Source organism: Chroicocephalus ridibundus, chromosome 5 (assembly GCF_963924245.1).
Source record: "Chroicocephalus ridibundus chromosome 5, bChrRid1.1, whole genome shotgun sequence".
Classification (NCBI taxonomy): domain Eukaryota; kingdom Metazoa; phylum Chordata; class Aves; order Charadriiformes; family Laridae; genus Chroicocephalus; species Chroicocephalus ridibundus.
Genome location: NC_086288.1, coordinates 46,224,330 through 46,245,138, shown reverse-complemented (window position 1 = coordinate 46,245,138; position 20,809 = coordinate 46,224,330). Strand labels below are relative to the sequence as shown.

General features: G+C 36.2%; 1 protein-coding gene across 2 annotated transcripts in view; it reads right to left on the bottom strand.

Annotated features, from left to right (window-relative positions):
- CTNNA2 (catenin alpha 2) overlaps window positions 1-20,809 on the bottom strand; it is a 519,842-nt gene that overhangs the window by 426,960 nt on the left and 72,073 nt on the right. The window lies entirely within an intron of this gene.

The following is a 20,809-nucleotide window of genomic DNA, read 5'->3' as shown; positions in this document are numbered from 1 at the left end:
ACTACTTGTTCTGTTAACAAAAAGAAGAAGAAAACACAATAAATAAAACCCCGTCACACTTACTTTCCTCCTACAAGTCTTCCTGAAAAATTATCTTTCATACAATAGACATACAAACCTGCAATATGTTTTCCCTGATCCTCCTACAATTGAAACAAGAATCAATATCAGTTAAGTTAATAAAATGTCTCTCCTAATATATTTTGCCTCTAATTTGTAATAAATTAGGAGGAAAAAATTTTAAACTCTCCTTTTGTGACAAAGTTCTACTGTTAATTGCCACTAAACTGAATTTTAATTGGAGCAACATTTGGAGATACCAGTCCTTCCTGCTTGTGATCTTGTGACCATCTTCCTTTTGTTTACCACTGTCCTAGTGAGACATCATCACGTATCCACGTGCAAACTTAAAACATTGAAACCAATAAAGGCAAGCCAAGTTAGTTATCTCCAAGTGATCATCTCTGTGCAACTCACTAGTGGTTAACAGACCACAATTCAAAAAACGTTCCCTTAAACAGTAAAACATGAGCTTTCTCTTATCTCAGCTAAAAATAATTAGAAAGCTAAGGTCTACCCGAAAATCAGTAAATACACATTAAGCGGTAGTCACCTCAAAGCAGACAGAAACGTTAACTTTCAGTGCTGTGTCCAATGATCATAGCAACAACTGAGCAGTAATTGATGCTGAAGTAATTTTTTGCATTCAATAACTTAAATTTATTTAACTTATCACAGTTAATAAGTTATCACTAGTTAATAAGTTATTACTAGCGCAAATCCCCTACTGACGTCTGTTGTTTTCCTTGTTAATTAAAACAGTAAATGTCACTGATGCCATAAGTGCATTTTCCTGTTTTTCTCCAATTTTACCAATTTTTAATACAGGGCAAAAGTTTGTTACACTACTTTCATAAGAACAGGAAAAGTCATTATCATATGCAATTTGCTGTAAGAATATGAAACCCTTAAGAAAAGCTGCTAGCAATCTACATGAATTATGAGAAATAAAAAATAAAAAACAACACCTCATTAACTCTAATTCCTTCCAAAACTGAACACAGAACTAATAATTAAGCCTACAAACACATAATGTGCATGAATTGAGATATGTAGAGTAGCTAGCTATGTATTATTATCACCAAATGAAGTTTTGTGGTACTCAAATGGTATCAAAAGTAAAAGACTACTGGTATTATAAATTACGCAGGAGAAAGTCAATAAACAGGTTTCCATTTCCATACTTAGAGTTATCAGTATTAACCAATCAGAAATGAAGTTACTTTGTCTTAAATATTAGTAAGCAGATCCTCAAAATCTCAAAAAACAAGACAAGAAAAACGCGTGCATGTGTTGTTGAATCAGAACCAAAAGCTAGCATATTTATACTCATCTCCAAGTACTAAATCTTTTGAGAGCTGTACAGCAAAAAAAATTACCAAAAACCCACTTAGCGTAAAACTATCTCCCATTTAGCTCATAGGCTTTATTTCTCCCAGCTCTTTAGTAGAATAAATTCAAAGGGTGTCTGACTCATTCAACGAAGATATTTCATTTAACCACATGAGGGCACACCACACTAGAGTAATTCTATTCTCTAAATAGGAGTTCTATTACAACATGCTACTTGTAAAATCCCTGGGTTTAGCGTACTTTGAGCTGTATTACTGGATTTGTATAAGACTTGCCACTATAAACAGCAGGCACTTTACAAAGTTAAATTCTTAGTTGATATTTAATGTACCATTTTCTTGACACTTCTCTTTGGTTTAAAAATCTGTTAACAGAATTAAAGGCAACATCGTTTAGGATTTAGTTCTCAAAGAAAATCAACCACAAAGCAGGCAACAGTTGAATTGGCCAGGAGAAAAAAAATCAAACAAAAAAAAAGGCAAAAGAGAGATGGCAATTTCCTTAGTAAGGGTCTACAGCTTTTTCTACCTAATTCTGGGGTTATTTATGCTGGCAGGAGGTGGTGGAGGGGGAAGTTTTATTTCCTACCTAAACAGATATTGCATCTAAAATAGAAGCTTTAATATTACCTATTTTGTTTATTGTTTTTTCCAATGCTTAACACATTGCATTAGAGAAAATAACATAAGAGGATTTAAATAATCCTTAACTGGATACTAAACTAAGTTAGCAGGCAACTATAAAGGCCGGTAGCACTAGGCTTAAGTTTATCATAGGGAGGTTGATCTCTGCAGGCTTCCGCTAGCCAAAGACGACAAGCTGGCACTCTTGGGAGTGCCCTCCGTTATCTATTGATGGAGCCTCGAAGACCAGCTCTCCTAGGGTGATGTTATCGTTTGTGAACTCTCCTAAACAGCATTTAAAACAATCTTACACATCACTAAAAACCTAAGGAAAAAGATTCCCAGGAGTTTCAGTTTCAGTTGATGTAAAGTACTGGAAATGAAGGAAGCAAAATACTTCAGACATATGCAGCGAATTAGTGCTCTAGTTTCTCTGTAACAAGTAATATATCTTTTTTTAATGAAAACCTTACCCATAAAGAACAGCAGAAAGCAGAAGCAAGCAATCTTCCACTCTATTTATACAACAGATTAAATCAAAATCCCCCCCAAATGGATATTATTTATATTTCTGGGAGTTCTCTTTCTAATAGTATAAAGAATAATTAAATTAACTTATTCTTTGAGTCTTTTTTTTGTCTAAATACCAAACAACTGGGGAAAATAAAGAAAATTATTTAAAACAACTACCAAGAAAATGAAGAAAATATATTTCTTTTTTTTTTTTGCAAGACGACTGTTCAAACTTCTTTAAGGCAAAATGTGGACAGGTTAGAGCCAATGAGGAGAGGTGCCATGCTGGACCTTGTTGTCACCAACAAGGAGGGGCTGGTAGGGAATGCGAAGCTCAGGGCAGCCTTGGCTGCAGAGACCATGAAATGGTGGAGTTCAAAATCCTTAGGGTGACAATGAGGGTACACAGACGTCTCGCTACCCTGGACTTCAGGAGAGCCTACTTTGGCCTCTTCAGGGATCTGCTTGGCAGAGTAAGCCCACTTATGCTAAGCCCACCAAAACAGCAGAGTATGAGTTTGCTCTTTTTCCCCACAATGTTGGTCTCCAGTCTCATGTTCAATTTGTTTTCCACTAGGACTCTCACGTCCATTTCCGCAGAGCAGTGCCCAGACAGCCCATCCCCAGCCCCATGACATCAAATTACCCCATCACACCGCAGGACTTTGGGTTGGCTTTTGTTGAGCTTCATTAGGTTTGTCAGCCCGTTTCCTCATCCTGTTGAGTTAGTCCTCATGGCAGCCCTAGCTTTTGAGTGGATTGACTTTTCTCCCAAATTGGTGTCATCTGGAAATTTATTAAGGGTGCATTTCACCCTGTTGCCCAAACCAATGACAAGACATTAAACAATATCACCTTGATAGCAAGCCTTGTAGAACACCCCTGGCAATTGCTGGACATCAATCATTGACAACTACTCTCCAAGTCCAGCAGTCTGGCCAGTTTTTGACCTGCTTTGCAGTCCACCTGTCCCCGATACATTCTACAGAGGTTGAGAAGGCAAAGCCTGTATTTCTTCTACAGTCAAGATCCATTCCCTTAACAGAATACTTGGTTTCTCTCTATTGTGTACCTGTTTGCACAGCAAACAGGAAAGAAAGCTATCCTAAAAAATAGAAGAACAACTCAATTGTGTTATTACAAATTGTGTGAGAGAGACTTGAAGGAGTTTATTGAAAGGTGGCTTTGTTTCTTTTGTGGTTTGTTGTTTGTGTGTTGTTTTTTTGGGTTTTTTTTTAATATCAACTGACTGGGTTTTCAATTTATTACTGTTCAACTAAAATGAGATTCAGTGCTGTCTTTTAATGGTCATATCTGCTACTAGAGAACAACCACCTCATCCACTTGGTCTGGGGGGATATTACTCTTCAGTAGAACATATTCCATGCCTTAAAAGGGTACTGTGCTATGCTGGCATACAAACATATTTGATTTTATTTCAGAATTTCATCACTGGGAACCTGCCATGGCAGTACAGCTTGCTAATTCAAATAGCCTATTCAGAGACAGAATTCTAGGCATGGCAAAAGAGACCCTTTCCAGAAACCACCCTCAGTTAAACTAGAAGAAAGTACTGGCTTTTTTCCAGGATTTGCCAGAAACAGAAACCATCTCCGTATTCCTTCTACTGATCTTGATTTTTTGTCAGAAGAACAGAGAGCAGCAACATCATCCCACACAGATCTAACAGCTACTTCTGTCCCACACATTCCACAGACAGATCTAGTTGAGTAGACATCAACAATTTTTTCATTGTTTCTTTCAACAAAACCATGAGTAATACATCTAATTATCCCGCTACATATGGTACCTAAACCTTTCTAATCACCACAGTAGTAGGCATTTGTCTGCCTACCTGAAAACTGAGTTTAGATTTGTGTTTTTCCCCCCATGGTAAAGAGATCAGATTATTTTTCCCTCCTGCTGCAAATGAAATAGTCCTTCCTAACCCACCGTCTCTTACCATTATCACTATCAGCGTCCATTTTCTGAATAGTAATGCCGTAACAATAACTTTGCATTAAACTTAACCATATGGAGAAGGAAAGAACAAATTAACAGATTTGAGGGGAAATAACCCCAAATGGCAGTGACAGCCAATAAAAGTCTTAGAGATATGAAAGAAAAGAATCTGATATATATATTCCCAGCAGTAAGTGGCAATTGGCAGAACAAAACAGCAGGTGCCAAAGAGAAGGTGCTATGTCTGAAACACAGAAAGTGACATTAAGCTGTTTTTCAACTCATTCCTGCACAAGCAAAGGCACACAAAATAAGCTTTTTATTAAAGAATTAATGCATTAATTAACATTAAAGTATATGGACTTCAGGCTGTATTTTTAAAAATAAGCATTTTAACAAGGATGTCATCCTTAACAATACATAATTCCATATTACATTTTTACACCAATTATCTCAGTAGGCTATTACTGCTAAAAATTAAAAAAAAAAAAAAAAAAGAGTAGACTTTTTCCCCCAGTAGGCTTCCTAACAGGCACTTCTTAACTGTGTTTTCTTTGATTATGGGGGGAAAAAAAAAAAAAAAAAAAAAGCCTTTGCAAAATGCCAAAATTCTCTAACATATCGGTTACAGAAGAGAATGCAACTGCTCTGTAACCTAACTTTCTTCTACCACTAACTACTGCTCAAGAAAAGAACGGTAGCTCTTCACAAACACCACTAGACGTGTTGGAAACCTCCCAACGTCGCTTTGAGGATGCAGTTTAACTTCAACTTCAGCGCAATGCATATAGTCAGTAGAAATTTGTATATCTCTAACTAGAAAAAATGAAAGGATTAACTCACAAAAGACCAAAAATTTGTAAATAAATACATCTGAATGTACAACATGGAAAGTTTCAGGCAGTTATCATAGGGAATGTGTGACACCTTGTAAAAATATTATCTGTAGTATAACCTAGGAGACTCTAGAGATTGGGAACAGAAATATTAAGATTAGTATCCACCCGTGGAAATGTTTGTTACCCACCACAGTGAAAGTAGAGCAAAGGATTAAAAGAACAGTCATTTAGTCAAACTACACATAAAAATTCTTCCATTCTGCCACGTGAAAGATTGCACATTAGGCTAAGTACTACTCTGACTCCTGTTTCAAGGAGCGTATTTGTACTTGTGTTGGGTACTGTTTGTGTACCTTTTATCTTAGATGCAATGAAATATAATGAATTTCTTTTTTTTTTTTTAATTAACCATGTTAATTGATTAAAGTTACATTTAAATATGAATGCATCTCCTGCACTGTTTCTAGATAACTTCTCATTTTTGCTATTTGCTGGAAACTATATGAACAACATTATCAAGGAGGGAAGGAAGAAAAAAACCTAATTTTCCTTCTATCTTATTGTGAAGCACACCATTCTGAGTTGCCACAGAAAACACGGCCTTACAAATGTAAAGGGAATTACATTTATACAGTGTAATACATAGATTAACCAAGCTACATTCTGGGAGGAGGTAACGAAAGGTGATTTTCCTTTAGAATTACTATACAATCCAATTCTACATCACTGAACATCAGTTTCACTAAGATTTATCTATCAATGCAAATTCTATAAATTTTTATTTATGGGAATTATTCACAAGGATGCCATAACAATGTGTTCAGCCTGTGAGTGAAAAACATGTTTCTTTATTGCTAATGTATGAAGTTTTGGAAGTGTCAACAGAGGTTCTTGAAAAAGAAGAATAAGAGAGATATAAAAGCCTAGTGTAAACCAACCCTGCTTATTTTGGATTGTTGTAAAACTGTATTTGAGGCTAGATCTGTACTAGAAAGATTCACTTCCAGAACTCTTGCTGATTGCCGAATCTCATCTTCCACAAGCATGGCTTTTTTGAGCTCTGCGGGGATTTTTTTTAGGCAACAGCACTGGCCCCTCATGAACAAGAGTCTGTGACTTACAGCTGCTGATCCTGCTACACCAGCAGACCATAACTGTACTGGATTTTCACTTGGCTCAAATAAATTGTCTTATTCACAAATCTGTTGAATTAAACTAAAAGCCCACTACGGCCAATTACTGTGAATTTAAAATCCAGCATATTTTGCCTTATAGTTTTGCCTGACTACAAATGGTTTAACATACATAATAATATAAAGTTAGTCAGCAGAAGTAAGAGCCCTTGTGCAAAGACTGATTGCATTACTTTAATGTGTAGATACTGCTTAGGATTTGGCTATCAAAAATTATGATCTTGCACTTTTTCCATTCAATATGTAAATCTTGGACTCCAAGGCAATTTTCTTTGGTCCACTTGACATTTAAAATACAATAATGGTAGGACGAGCAAATGAACTTTCTTACATTTAGTGCAGGTCAATACATTCAGACTCTATTTTTATCCATTATAACACTACATTTAAAAGTTCAAGCTACTGCAAGCTGGTTTTGCTCTTTTATTCCGCTGGGTTTTTTTGCTTTGTCTTACTGCTTTTGGCCTCAAGTTCTCTTATAAAAAACCATGCAAACCTTTTCATACAAACAAGTTTCATACAACTTTTTCATACAAACAAGTTTCAAACAACCTTTTCATACAAACAAGTTTTCATGACAGAGCATTGACTAGAAGATGTTTCCCGAGTACTAGCATTAAGGATTGAAAATTAAATGTCAGTCTTAACAAATAATACCAAATAAATATCATTTTCCAGAAAACCATTTAATATTAAAAATGCCTATTTTAAAGTTTGAAGGCCTTTGTTAAGTGAACTAGTTGTCCATTAAATTCTAGGCCAAATGTGAATCACTGTGTTGACAAACTGTCAGAAAGGTGGAAGGAGGTTTTAGAAGTAGATATGAGAGTATGATATACAAAAGCACATTCCTAAGAGATGTTGTTGGGGTTTTGTTTGGGGTTTTTTTAATACCTGAACTGGAATTAAAAATACGGAACACATCCTGTGGAATAGCCTTTTGAAAAGTTTGATATGTTCTACATGATATAGTGCCAGTTACTTGTTTCCTTTGAAAGCTAAATGCAGGTTAGATTTAATTAGGTCATTAGACTATATTTGACATAATTTCATTTGAATTCTCAGTTTCATCTTATCTCAAATCACAGCTCCCAGGGAAGAAGAAAGGGACTGCTCAGTGCATATATTTCAGCTAAATAAAACTATTAGCACTCTGAAAACCCAGAAATTATGAGATTCCTGAAACGTCAATGATTTACCATGGAAATAAAGAACCTGCATTTCAATATAAATGGGTTCAAGACTACTGAGTAATTTTTTTTCAGCTGGTTGATCAGATTATTTCTAAAGTAGGAAAACACAATCTCCAGAAACAAAAAGAAATATTAATTTATGCTGAATTATTGAGAGCTAATCCACAATTTCAAGAGGAACCTGGGACAAGAACAATCTCACGGCACTCATTGCAGCAGACAGTCACACAGGTCTGCAACAGAGTGACTAAGTTCAGAAAATAAATATTAACAGAATTAATAAAGTTATTAATTTGTGAGGAAAGAGTAGGAGAATTTTTATTCAAATGTTTATTTGTTAGCTAACAAGAAACTCTGTAAAGCTTGATGAACATCACAACAAATACCTTGACATAAGCAATTAAGAAGAATAAGCTTAAAGAGAACAAACCTCTTTCTTGGAAGTATTTTTATCAAATTAGGAAAGGGATTATACACATTGAATAGCAGGAAATGTTTCTTTTCAGGAAGGTAAATATATTGGTGTGCAATTTCAGCATAATTAGGAAGATTTACATTTCCTGGGTATCATCCTCTTTTATCTAATATTCCTGTGTGTATTCAAGGTTTTTTGTTATTGTTGTTTTTAATAATTTGAAAATTTTCACCCATGACTGTGAATACAAACAGTGTGGAAATTGATTAATTAAAATACAATCAGCAGGAAAGGTTCCATTCTTAAGTAATAAAATCAACCTAAATTAGCATCCAGAGATATCTTCCAGGATCAGACAGACAGAAACAGTTTCTATTAATAAATTCAGATTTTCAGAAGAGCTACAAGCTGTTCAGTACTGGAATAGACGTTGTTATGTTTATTGTCTCACAAAGGCTTGCTTGGGAATTCAAAATTTACAGAAAGTTTTGTGTGGTTTTTTTGTTTTGGTTTTTTTTTTTAAATTATATTGATTACAAAGTAGATAAGTAAGATAGAGTTAAATTACATATAAAACAAAAAATTATAGCATAGCGTGAAAAGAAGTGGCAAACAACAACGAGGGAGGATTTGTCTCAAAATGACAGGTTGGGGTTTGTTTTAACAAATAGAATTCATACACAGATCTTCAATATATCCAGTATCTGGCAGCAAGAATAAAATTTGAAGCCTAAATCTAAATAATCTGATGGTTTCCTACGTAGGCAAATGCAGGTGGAAGTAAGGTGTTCAAGATGCTTAAATATTCACTTTTATTTCATAAATGAAACTGAAGTCACAGAAAGGACATCAAGTTAGATAACCTTACCAAATTACTATAGAAATCCACTTTACACTTGTTGGATATTTTTTCACAGAATATGAATTCAAGTAGTTAGGTATTTATGATTTCTTTAATATAATCAGTTACATATGGAAAATTGATTAATTTTAATGTTTGATTGCACAAGCAAAATTTCACACCTATTAACTTTTCAAACCCAAAATATTTTCTTATTTAACTACAGGTGCTCTGAGGGACCATCCTCCCTCATATTTCAATGTCTTTGAAAAAATCTGTAGCTTCAGCAAGCTTGCTGAAGCTTGCCTTTTGTTTTAAACAATCCACTCTTAAACCGTTTTATAAAAATTCCCCATGCTGAATTTAAAAGATAGATGCACAAAGAACTAAGAGAACAGGAAAGTAGCACAGAGTAAAGGAGCAAAAAGCTCTTGAAAGTATGAACAGTCACTTTGCTGTGAGTTTGTACAGCACATGTCGCAACAGAGCTCTGATCCACAGCAGCGCAGGCTAGAAGATACTGTAGTCCAAATATGTGACATTATTCATTAGGCATATGATGCTGATGCCTGAGCATTTTGTAATGAATCACAACTTTGCTTCGCTATGGCTCGGGGGCACAGCTTGCATTCAAAGATAAAGTCCCCATTTAAAATCCTGTTACCACAGGGAAGAATGTCTGCTGATTTATCTCCGGCTGATAAATTCCCTGATTTTTAAGAAGGCATTAGGTGGCTTATTAGTCTCAAACTTGAGCCCCAGCTGGAGGGAGGAAGCCAGAACTTCCTTACCAAGAATATTACACTCTTTCACACTAAGTGGAAGGGAATAATTTATTACCAGAATAAGAAGCCTCAGTGCCGACCTGAAACCATGCAGTCTCTAAAAATAATAAAAATGAAAACCTACACATACATACACACGCACCAGGAGTGCTTCCCTTGTTTGTTTTTAATACAGAGAAAAGAATTGCTCCTCCAAGAGATGGCAGAGAATTTTCACAGGAAAAGGCAAAACGCCATGAAGACTCCCACAATATTTAGTTAAAATTTGATTGCTCATTATTTCTGATTATCAGTCTCTGCGTGAGGACAAACCTTATCATTATTTATTCTTGACTCAGTCCTCAATTCTGATCCCTACACTTAATAAAAATCTTACAGCTTTCTTAGAATAGTAGAATCTGACAATCTTTTTCTTCTTAAAGAAAAATGCCTTGAGAACTAAAACAAGAGAAAGGTCAAAATAAGCATTGTGACCTTTCCTGCTTTCTCTATGACAAAAATCTTAATACTTCGCCTTGTGTTTGTTCCTTCTTTTTTTCAGGAAGTTGCTCAGATTGCAGCCATAACCTTTCACAAACGCCAGAATAATATAACTTACTAATAAAAGTAATTAAAATGTAACAGCTAAGCTCCCTTGACCCAAGACCTTACATGCGGAATATCTCATATCATCAAAGGTCTCCATCAGTTTTACTTCCTCTTGGGCCTGTGATAGAGATTTAAGTGAAATACTTCAGTTTTCGAATTTAGCAAAGGACACAGGAAAGATACTGGAGAATGCAAGAGCAATGCTGGTGTTTGATATAGGAATAAGTGGAAAAGAAACAGATGACAGACTATGCATAAAATACAATATTATGTTAACGAAATTAATCACAACCTAAAGCTGACCACAAAGAAGCATGGAGGACACTTGCTGCATTTAGTATTTATCTACCATTACCAAAAGGGTAGATAAAATTCAATACTGAAAATATAAAGGTATGCACAGTGAGAAAAAATCAAGGATATATACAAAGCTATCACTATTCAGAAGAGATCAAAGAGATGCTGTGAATGACTCTTTGCATGCCAAATGCTACTGCTCACTGATGCTCAAAAAGGCAAAGAATAAACAGGAAAGAAATTCATAAAGGGGAAAAAAAACCCAACACAAACCAACAACCGCCCCTAAAAAAAAATATTCTGCCACCACATGCATGGAAAAGACATAAAAAAAATTATCAAGGCTTTCTCACCCCAAACCATAAACAGCTCTACCTATGCCATTCCTGACAGTGGTATGGTGGAATCGTTATCCATTCCAGTTTTGAAGATTTTTAATACTGTACATTGCAAGACTTCCTTGGGAAATCTATTTCAATGCTTCACTAGTCTTACTATGAGAAAGCTTTTTCTGATACCTATCTAGAATCCTCCCTGTTGCAATTTAAGTCTATTATTTCTCATCCTATCCACTACAGGCATGGAGAACAAGTTGTCCCATTCCCTCTTCATGTATTTAAGAACTATTACATTCCACTTCAGTCTTCTTCCCTTTGAATAACAGCTCCAAGTTGTCCAACTGTTAGCAGAATGTCATGTTTTCTAGACTTCTGATCTTTGTTACTGCTCCCTAGACTCCTGGTAACTGTTCAAATCTTTCCTGAAGTGTAGTGCTTAAACTGGACATCATATTGCATCTTACTTGATGGGCACAGCCCCCAAAGTGCTGAAAAGCATGGGAGGATTATTTTTCAGGAAGGTGTATTTCTGTTCTACAGCTGAATTTAGTGCATGCCCGTTTAGTAAATCATGACACTTGACATGCTTAGTTATGATCCACTACCGTGCTTTGCCTCCTCTCCTGTGGCAGTTCACTGGTGTATACTTAAGCTGTTAATTATGCCTGGTCAAGTGCAGAGCTTTCTAATTGCCTGTACTGAACTATACTCTATATTTTCAGATTATCATCTGCAATTTGCCAAGGTTATGTTGACTTCTAATTCTGTCTACCAGCATGCTTACAGCCCCAGCTGTAGCTCGGTGTTCTCTGCAAAGGTAGTAGGCATCTCTCCATTCCATTGTCCGGACCATTACTTAAAATACTGAAAAAAAATCAGAATAGCATTTGGGTGACTCACCTATATTGACAGTGAAACCTGGTTGCAAATCTCATTTCATGGCAGTTTAATCTAAACCACAGCTTCCTCCTGAGAATGCTATTTCAGGCAGTATTAAAAGTTTTAATGTGAAGATATGATACCAAATTCTCCTCCCTCAAGTCTAGCCCCTGTTACAGAAAGTAATTTCAAGAATTCACATTTCCTGTACCCTTGTACAAACCCAACAAAAAGCATTGCTGACTACTAGCTGAGATTCAAATCACTCCTTTAAAAAAGACGCAGTGGAACTGGAACAAAAATAGCAAGAAGAAGAACAACCAGAGAGAGCAAATCTTCCTCCCTGCACACACATATCCATGATACCCTTGAAACCTTCATGAACTCTGAGTCCTCCTTCCTCCACTCTGCCCTTAAGTGTGAGGCTCAGGAAGTTTTGGCTCCTGTCAACTGGTGGTCCAAAGACAGAAACCTCTACACATTTACTGAGCCTTGCAATCTCCCATAACTGTCTGCTGTTGGACACCAATGAAGACAGGAGACATGGCAGACCAGCGCTCAGCCTTACGGCGCTTACAAGCATCAGGTGCTTATCAAAGCATCTGTCCGTGAGGCGTTTTGATGGTTTTTAACAGGACTTTTCCTCTGAATGGGGCTGCCTGGACGTGGCAGCTATCTCACAGCACTGATAATTCCTGTGTCAGTGTGTTATGTCAGAGGGTTTGAAGAAAATTTCAATAGAAGCAATTAGCCACTGAAAAATTATTTCTTGGCTACTAGAGTAGTAAAAAACATATTCGGTCCCAACTGAAAAATTTGTTTAAAAATTGCCTGAGTCATCCATCTCCACTGGTATGTTAACAAATGGTAATAAATCTGCCCAGGTATGCTATTGCGTTTGATAGTGATGAAAGCAAAGATGGGTTAGAGTAGCTGAACATTACTCATACGTGCAGTGGCAGGGTATGGCAACAAACACCTCTTCTGCAGTATCATTTTTAATTACCTTTTTGCAAACTCTGCGTAGTTATGTACATACAGCACAATTTTTCTTCTAACATCTAGAGAAATAGAATTTTAAAGCTTGAATAGCTCTTTTAGTAAAATACACAATTAAAAAAACAACCACAAATCCTAGCTATTAAGCTAGTCCCTCATGAGAGAAAGCACTTCCATTTACTCAGTCTTTGAAAAATTTGTTTTTAAATTTATCTGTAGGAATCCATTTCTAAAAACATAGATGATTTAAAATAACTATAGGGATACCTGAAGAACCTACACACTAAAACTTTTATCAGTCCTTTTTTTTTTTTTTTTTAAATTTTTACTCTCAGATGTTAACAACAAAGTTAATGTAAATCTTTCAAACCTTGTCACACAACTACAAAAAGAATTGAGATTATATCATTTAAGAATAATGTCTATTTATTTAGTACGGGGACGAAAATCAATCCAGGACAGCCTTGTTGATTTCCACTGTCACAAGCTGTAAAAAATTGGATGCTGCCTTTTTTTTTTTTTCTTTTTGCTTTTCAAACTGGCACTTGTACTTAACCAAACAAGAGCTAAAAAGAAAAAGTAGACTGAAAGTTACAGTTTTTATCAGGAAACCATCTCAAGGAAATACCTGTAGTCAGGATGGCACTTAAGTACATACTTAGCATTAAACAAGTACTTATAGTAGAATTAACAGGAGTTTCAATTGTTGTCATAAATCAAGTGAGTAAGAATGAACCAGGGCGTTGCTCACAGTAAATCCCAGAGTCGTGCATTGGAATTATAAGAAACTGTTTTGTAAATAAGAAAGGTAACTTCTTAGTCACAGTACAAACTTGTAAGAACTAGAAAGTATAAATTTTAATTACTCTCAGCTCATAAACAAACCAATAGGTAGTGAACATTACACTTGACACAATCTAGTGCTAATACTCTGTTGTCAAGTATTTATAAATTTGCACAAAATTATATCTTCCCACTGGCTCCAGTTTGCCACTCTGGAAGTACATATTACACTACCTTTTTAAGAATATGATCATCAACAATGATTTTGCCATTTCCAGTCCAATATTACTCAAAACACATTGTTTTGCCAATATCCTACAGCCCTTTTGTTACGGAGACCCAGTGTTCCCATCTCTTGCGTTGCAGACATGCAATTTATGAAGGGGAGAAGAGGGAGAAAAGGCTGTCCAACAAGAATGTGGAGATGGCCGCTTTTGCTTTTACTGCCACTTTGAAAATTTTCTGAAACATATCCAGGTGATTTCTGCACCTCTCTGCTGCGGAAATCTCGCAATGAACAATAGGCAGGAACAATTCAAAAGCTCACAGGGCCTCTTCCTAACTTCTTAGTTTTTCACCCATACTCAAAAAATAATAATTTCACTCTCCTATATCAGAGTATAACAAATCATTGCTTTAAGTAATGCAGTTCTTAAACTACCATCTTTTGCATAACTCAGTAAGGGAGGAAACACACAAAATATATTTTCCAAACTAATTTAGAAACAGAACTAAACAATCTGATGAAATAAAACTTCTCTCTTGTTTTCCTTTTTGGGGGCTTTGTTTTGGGGGTGGGGGCGTGGGGTGACAATGATGGACAACCTCTAAAAGGCCTCCTATAGAAGGAAAAATATTTGAGTAATGTGTAATTCTTGCCATTAAAGTATTTGAATATTCAGGGTTAAGGTGGTTAATCAGAGCTGATCGATGTGGTCAACAGAACATGTTGACTTGACCAGTATGGAAAATGTAATGTAAAATTCTAGTATTCTTTCATATATGCACTTTATATCAAGGTAGAATCTTCACTAAACTGAGAATCTATTAAACCTCGATCTCTACTGCCACAGAAAGATTTGAAATACATAGACTAAGTTACATAAAAAGAAAATGAGTCAAACACGAATAAAAATCAATAAAAAAGCCTCTGATCATATTATTTATATAAAGTTCTTCAGTATCTTGTATAAGATTTACTAAATTAAGACGCCAGTAAATAAGTTTACAAGGACAAGCAACATCATAAAAATCTCATGAAAAGTAAAAATGAGTTATGCAGAAGTATAAAATGTAATTATAAATGTTAATAAAGGCTTTATGAATATCAAGTTGCCCACACTCTCAGTGGACAAAAATGGAACTTAATGAATCCAGAACGAGGCACATTTTGATGAAACAATTAGCTTTTTGATAGTTCCACCTTACGTAGATGGAAATGCAGGAACTCGGCATAAGCTTCCCTGTTGGACTTTTGTGAAATTAGATGCTGATTAGACATATTCATTTCCCAGCTAAATAAGCTTCTTGCAGAGTGTTCAGATACCTCACTGAAAAATATATCATCTCATACAAAGAGTGCACAGTGACAGTATCGCATATCTACATAGCAAACCATATAACCTCAAAGTACACATCATATAAGCTTACAGCAACCACTGACAAGGAAATCAATGAAGGTAGTGTTCTATGCAGTATTGGGTGGGAGAAAAGGAATATCATTAAAAAAGAATATATTATGTTAAAATATATATCTTCTTAATATGCGGCCTTTGAAACCTCAGCTTCCTGATGGCCACAGCAGTGAAAGACACATACCTCAGATGAGCAGGTGACTCCCTGTAACTGAGTTGACTCATAAAAAGTATGCATTACCTAAGTATTTGCCAGCAGTTCAATGGAAAATTTGTAATTAAATTTACAGTTCAGACTGCCAAGTATACAGAACATTTGTAACATGACTGATTTTCCAATAAATGAATGAGATTTCTTTAAATGAGACTTATGAAACTCAATATATAACCAGCCAATTAATTCAGACCCAACAGCCTGTTCATCCAAAATAATTTTCTCTAAAACAGGAAATCCTAAACCGAAAAATGCAACCCTGCTGATTCCTGCACTTTTCTGTAATAAAAACACACGAGCCCAAAAGCTGTGTCAGAGCAAAGTACCTAGGAACCAGATGTTACCACAGGAGCCTTAAGGAACTACTGACACACCTACTGTAAAAGCAAGGACCTACTAAGAGTTTGGCAGAGAAAACCACGGACCACTACAGACTGTGGCCTGAAGAAAGGCACAAGAATTTCTGGGTTAAATGGACCAGCAATTTTTTTAATGCAATGGTTTTTAAAAGAATCTGGAGTACGCAGATATTATAAATAGGAAGAACAGGGAGGAAGAAAAAAGAGAAGAAATTATCACAGGACATAGATTGATCATGTAATAACCAGAAGTTTTTTGGCCAAGGGAAATATTTGAAGGAGTAGACAGAAACGGTCTGGTCAAATGGTGGTAGTAAGACAATCCTCCATAAACTTACTATAGGAAGTTAAAAACTGAAATTAAACTTCTAAAACCATCACTTCCAAAGTTCTAAAAATGCTTCTCTCTACTAAATTTCCACTCCATAAAGAATCAGAGCTTAAATATTTTCAGCAGTTTTCCTTCCAGTTCAAAAGTATTTAACTGTATTTTCTTGACATTCAAATCATAAGTTTTCTTGGTACTTTGGAACAGAACGGTGCCTGGGGACCAAACCAAGCAACCAGCAACAGCAAAGGATTGGAGGGGAGACCAGGAAGACAAGGAGATGAGAGGGCTACATTATATAAACTTAAAGATCCTTTAGCTTCCTTGTCATGGCTTAACATTTAGTATCAAGTCCAGTGGAATCCACAAGCTATAGGTCAGCAGAAGCAGATAACCATTTCAGGACAAAGTTTTGTCCTTCACAGCAGCTCTGCAGTCACACCTGATTCTAATACGGGACGGAGAACTACTCTCTGTAAAATGACTTATCTGCTATCAAAATACAGATTCCTGAGAAGCTCCAAAGTTTTTGCATGTTCCAAAACATTTTAGCAAATAAAATATCTCTTCAGAACTGAGATTTAAGAAGAAAATACTACCCAAAAATGAAAGGGTTTGATTGTTTTTCTAAGGACGCTCAAAAACATATTGTGGGTATGACCATTGGCTATTCTAGTGGCCTTGCTTTGTATTGGCTGAGTCCATAACCTCAACTGGATGTGACTGTGGTATCTACCTACTCAACACTAAGCCACTCAACACCATGCAACATTTTAGAACAGAAATAAAAGGCAGAGCACCAGAGAACAGTACTCCAGATAAAAGTGAAGTGCTGCAGTCATTGAAGTACTCAGTCTCAAGTAGCAGAGGGACTATAGTGAATTAGGAATTAATGGAGTAATGGATTAAGAACTACATTTGAACAACGCATTAGCATGTACCTATTCAACTGATGATTTTTAGATTATTAGACCAAAAAGCTCTCAACCAGCACACAGGGCCATGCCACTCATAGCAACTTGCACTTTGATTCCTCACAGGAGTAGTGATCCCGTTTCCAAAAAGAATTAAGCACCAAATTATTGGCTACTTAATAGGACTTCTGTGGGCATCAGCTCAAAGGTCATCGACAGAGACATCTGCAGGTTCGATCTCAGCTCTCCTGTCACAATTGGTGGTGGCTTATATCTACTTCTCCAGAGAGAAAAACATCAGTCTTTCTTCCCTTGCTTCTCAGTAGACTCAGAGGAAAGGTTGCAGACAGAAGAACTCTTAAGGATGCATCCTGCTTCAAGGCAAATCAGCATTAGAAGCATCACTTTTAATAAATAGGGAAGCATCATATAAGTGTCTTAATTTATTCTGACTTAGTTTCTGACATAATTGTTTTAGAATTTCTCTGCTGACAGAAGTATGTGTAAAAATACGCCCTTCTAACTATTTCATTATACACAAAACTACCACTGCTCCATACAAACTGATACTCTTGGCTTCCTATCTCATTTCCATGAGAGATATAAAATAAATGATCTATGGATGTTTAATGTCCTTGCTGGCTCATCCAGCCTAAAGGGCTATTGCCAGGTTGTTAAAAAAAAATTAAAAAAATAAATTGCAAAACAAAGAAAAGAAAGAAACCAAACCCCACACAAAAACCAGAACCAGAAAAAGCAAAATCCCTCACATTAATTGAGAATACCTTCCTCAGTCTAAAGACAAAACTACAGGGCCAATCACTTCAAAAAAGAACACAATTGTGTAACTTGATTATACCAATTTTACTCTTGAACATTTTTAGTTGAATGAAAAAGGCTGAGAGGTGTGAAGAGCATATGCATTACTAAGCTCTCATTAAAGATGTATAAAATATTATTCAGTGACTATTACATTGAGCTCAAAATTCCAGTCTTCAGTTTTGAAGTGCTTAGTAACTTTTGTTCAGTAAAATTTAAACACCCGCAAAAGCTCTAGGATGATGATTGCCATAATAATTTACACTCTTGCAGTTCTTCTACTGCAAGAAGAAAGTCAATTTTTATAGGAGACTAAAGACCCTAAAGGCCAGCGTAACTGCTGCAATTTTGTTAGTGTCTCAGAGTACCCACCTGTCATGGTTTCAGCCAGGATGGAGTTAACTTTCTTGCTAGCAGCAAGTGCTAGCTGGTGTAGTGCTATTTTTTTGGATTTGGGATAAAAATAGCGGTTGGTAAAACATTGATGATTTTAGGTGTTGCTAAGCAGTCAAGGCCTTTTCCGCTCCTCACACTGCCACACCAGCAAGTAGGCTGGGAATCACAAGAAGCTGGGAGGAGACACAGGTGGGACAGCTGACCCCAACTGACCAAAGGGATATTCCATACCGTGTGACACCATGCTCAGTATATAAAGCTATGGGAAGAAGAAGGAAGGGGGGGATACTACTGCTATGTATCTATCAACAAAGCTGACAGGCACTAAAGGGGATATGTACAACTTCAATCATTTTGCCCAAAGAATTTATAATATTTGCATAACAGGGTATATTAATAACAAAAATATGCGGCCTTCTGTGTCAGCAGGTATGCATACTTCAAAACCAGATCTGGCCTCTTCAATTTCAAGTAATAGTCCAAACTAACAGTGGCTGAGGAATGATGATAAAGTACATTTGATAAAGTGCTGAGGTACCTAAATTTTACCTTGACTGAGAACAAAAGACCAGCTATTCACTCTCCATGATGTGGCACTGCAGCTTTCTACCTAGCTTTACTGCACATGATGAACTCAAGAAAACCTGACATAGGCGACCAAGCCAGGAACACAGGAAAGTCCCTGACAAACAGACTGAAAGCATCTAGCAACGAGATACTAACCAACATATGAAAATAGAAAATAATTTTCCTAAGTCCTTCTTACTTGTACAAGCAAGCTAGCAAGGAAGTAGAAACTTCTGTCTCCAGATATGTCTGTCACATGGGGAAGCAGACAGATGTAGCTCACAGCCTGGACTTTCCTGTTCTGTGTCCAAACACACGCATGGTTAAGATATCTTTCCTGAATTCTTGATACTTGCAGTAATGCAATTATAAATATGTTCTGGATAAGAAGGCATGTCTGTAAAGTGTCATTCATTTCTGGTTGGAAGCAAATGATGTAATACAGATACATCTCGAACAAGCATGCTAGAATGCTGCTGAATTCAGAAACTCCCTAAAAAAGATATCTATTTGACAGTTAATTTATTCTTCACGTAAGTAGCTCATAAAGAAAATTATTTTACAGGGCATGGACCACATTATAAAATGAACTAACTGATCATAATCAGTACTACACCAAAAATACACCTGCATGTTTTCAGTTACTCTAACAAGTATTTCAGTTATGTCAGATAGGAACTTCTCAAATAAAGCCCATTTTCTTTTCTATAACGGACAAAACCACCACCACAACCGTTTTCAATCCAGTTGGCGTTCCAATTGTCAACAATATCATATTTCACATATGTGAAAGCATTGAGTCTCTCAGTTTAAAAAAAATAAAAAATATAAATAATACAGATTCATGGAAGCATTCAAAGATCTCTTATATGATGGAACATGTGAAGGAAGGAGATTAAAAGAATATGGACTGAGTAGAAGACAGGAAGGAAAAAAAAAATTCTATATACACACGTATATGTGTGTGTGTATATATATATATATATATATCCAGTCCCCCATGCATTCATTTCCCTCAATTTTTTTCAGCCAATTGCTTCTTCAGAACAGTGAAAAACTATGTGGCAATTAAAGTATTTCAAGCAGAGTAGTAAAAGCTTAATCGTTCTGCACTACAGAGTGCAGATATGTGTAATTTGTTGGGAAAAATTGAATAGGTTAATACGTATCCCCTGGAAACAACTCAATATTCAATAGCCATTCAGTACACTGGATTCATTATGCTTCTATATGAATACCTTCTAATAAAAGAACTTACTATTAGCATAAGCAGATACAATACATTTTCATTACTATGGAGCAAAATGAAATGAATCAGGAAAATTAATTCCTGTTGCAAATAGCACTGCTCCAAAATTCTTCTCTGAAAACTTACAGTTTAACCGTTTGTACAAGCAGGTAAGGTTTTTGAATGAGAAAGTGCACGCGTCTAATAATATGATCCTCAGAAGCACAGGGACAGCTTGTGACTTCACAATTTGAAAGGTCAGTTTAGTGTCGTATAGTCTAAGGATCATAAACCAACTTTGAATGGTTGACTGACTCCCAATCCGATTGTTGCTTTGAGAGAGGAATTGCGCCTCCAGTCCAAGACCTGGACTTGGTGCAGTAAGCGCTCCCTAGTAAGTCAGAGAAAGTACATGACCACATCTGTCAGTAAGACAGAGTCAAGGATTCATCTGTTCCACACCCCTTCCATCCCAAATGCACGCTGACAAGCAAGATAAAGTTTGGGGCGGGGCGGGGGGAGGGAAGCAGACAAATAGAAAAATGGAACATGGGCTGAATACGCCATATGTTGTCAAGAGTTTTCAAGGTGGGGCAAAAGGTGGAAAAAATCTTCAAAAGTTGGATCATATGATACAGGATCAGGGAAGTGGCCAAAGGAGTCAGGTTACATGAAAGCTGCGTAAGATC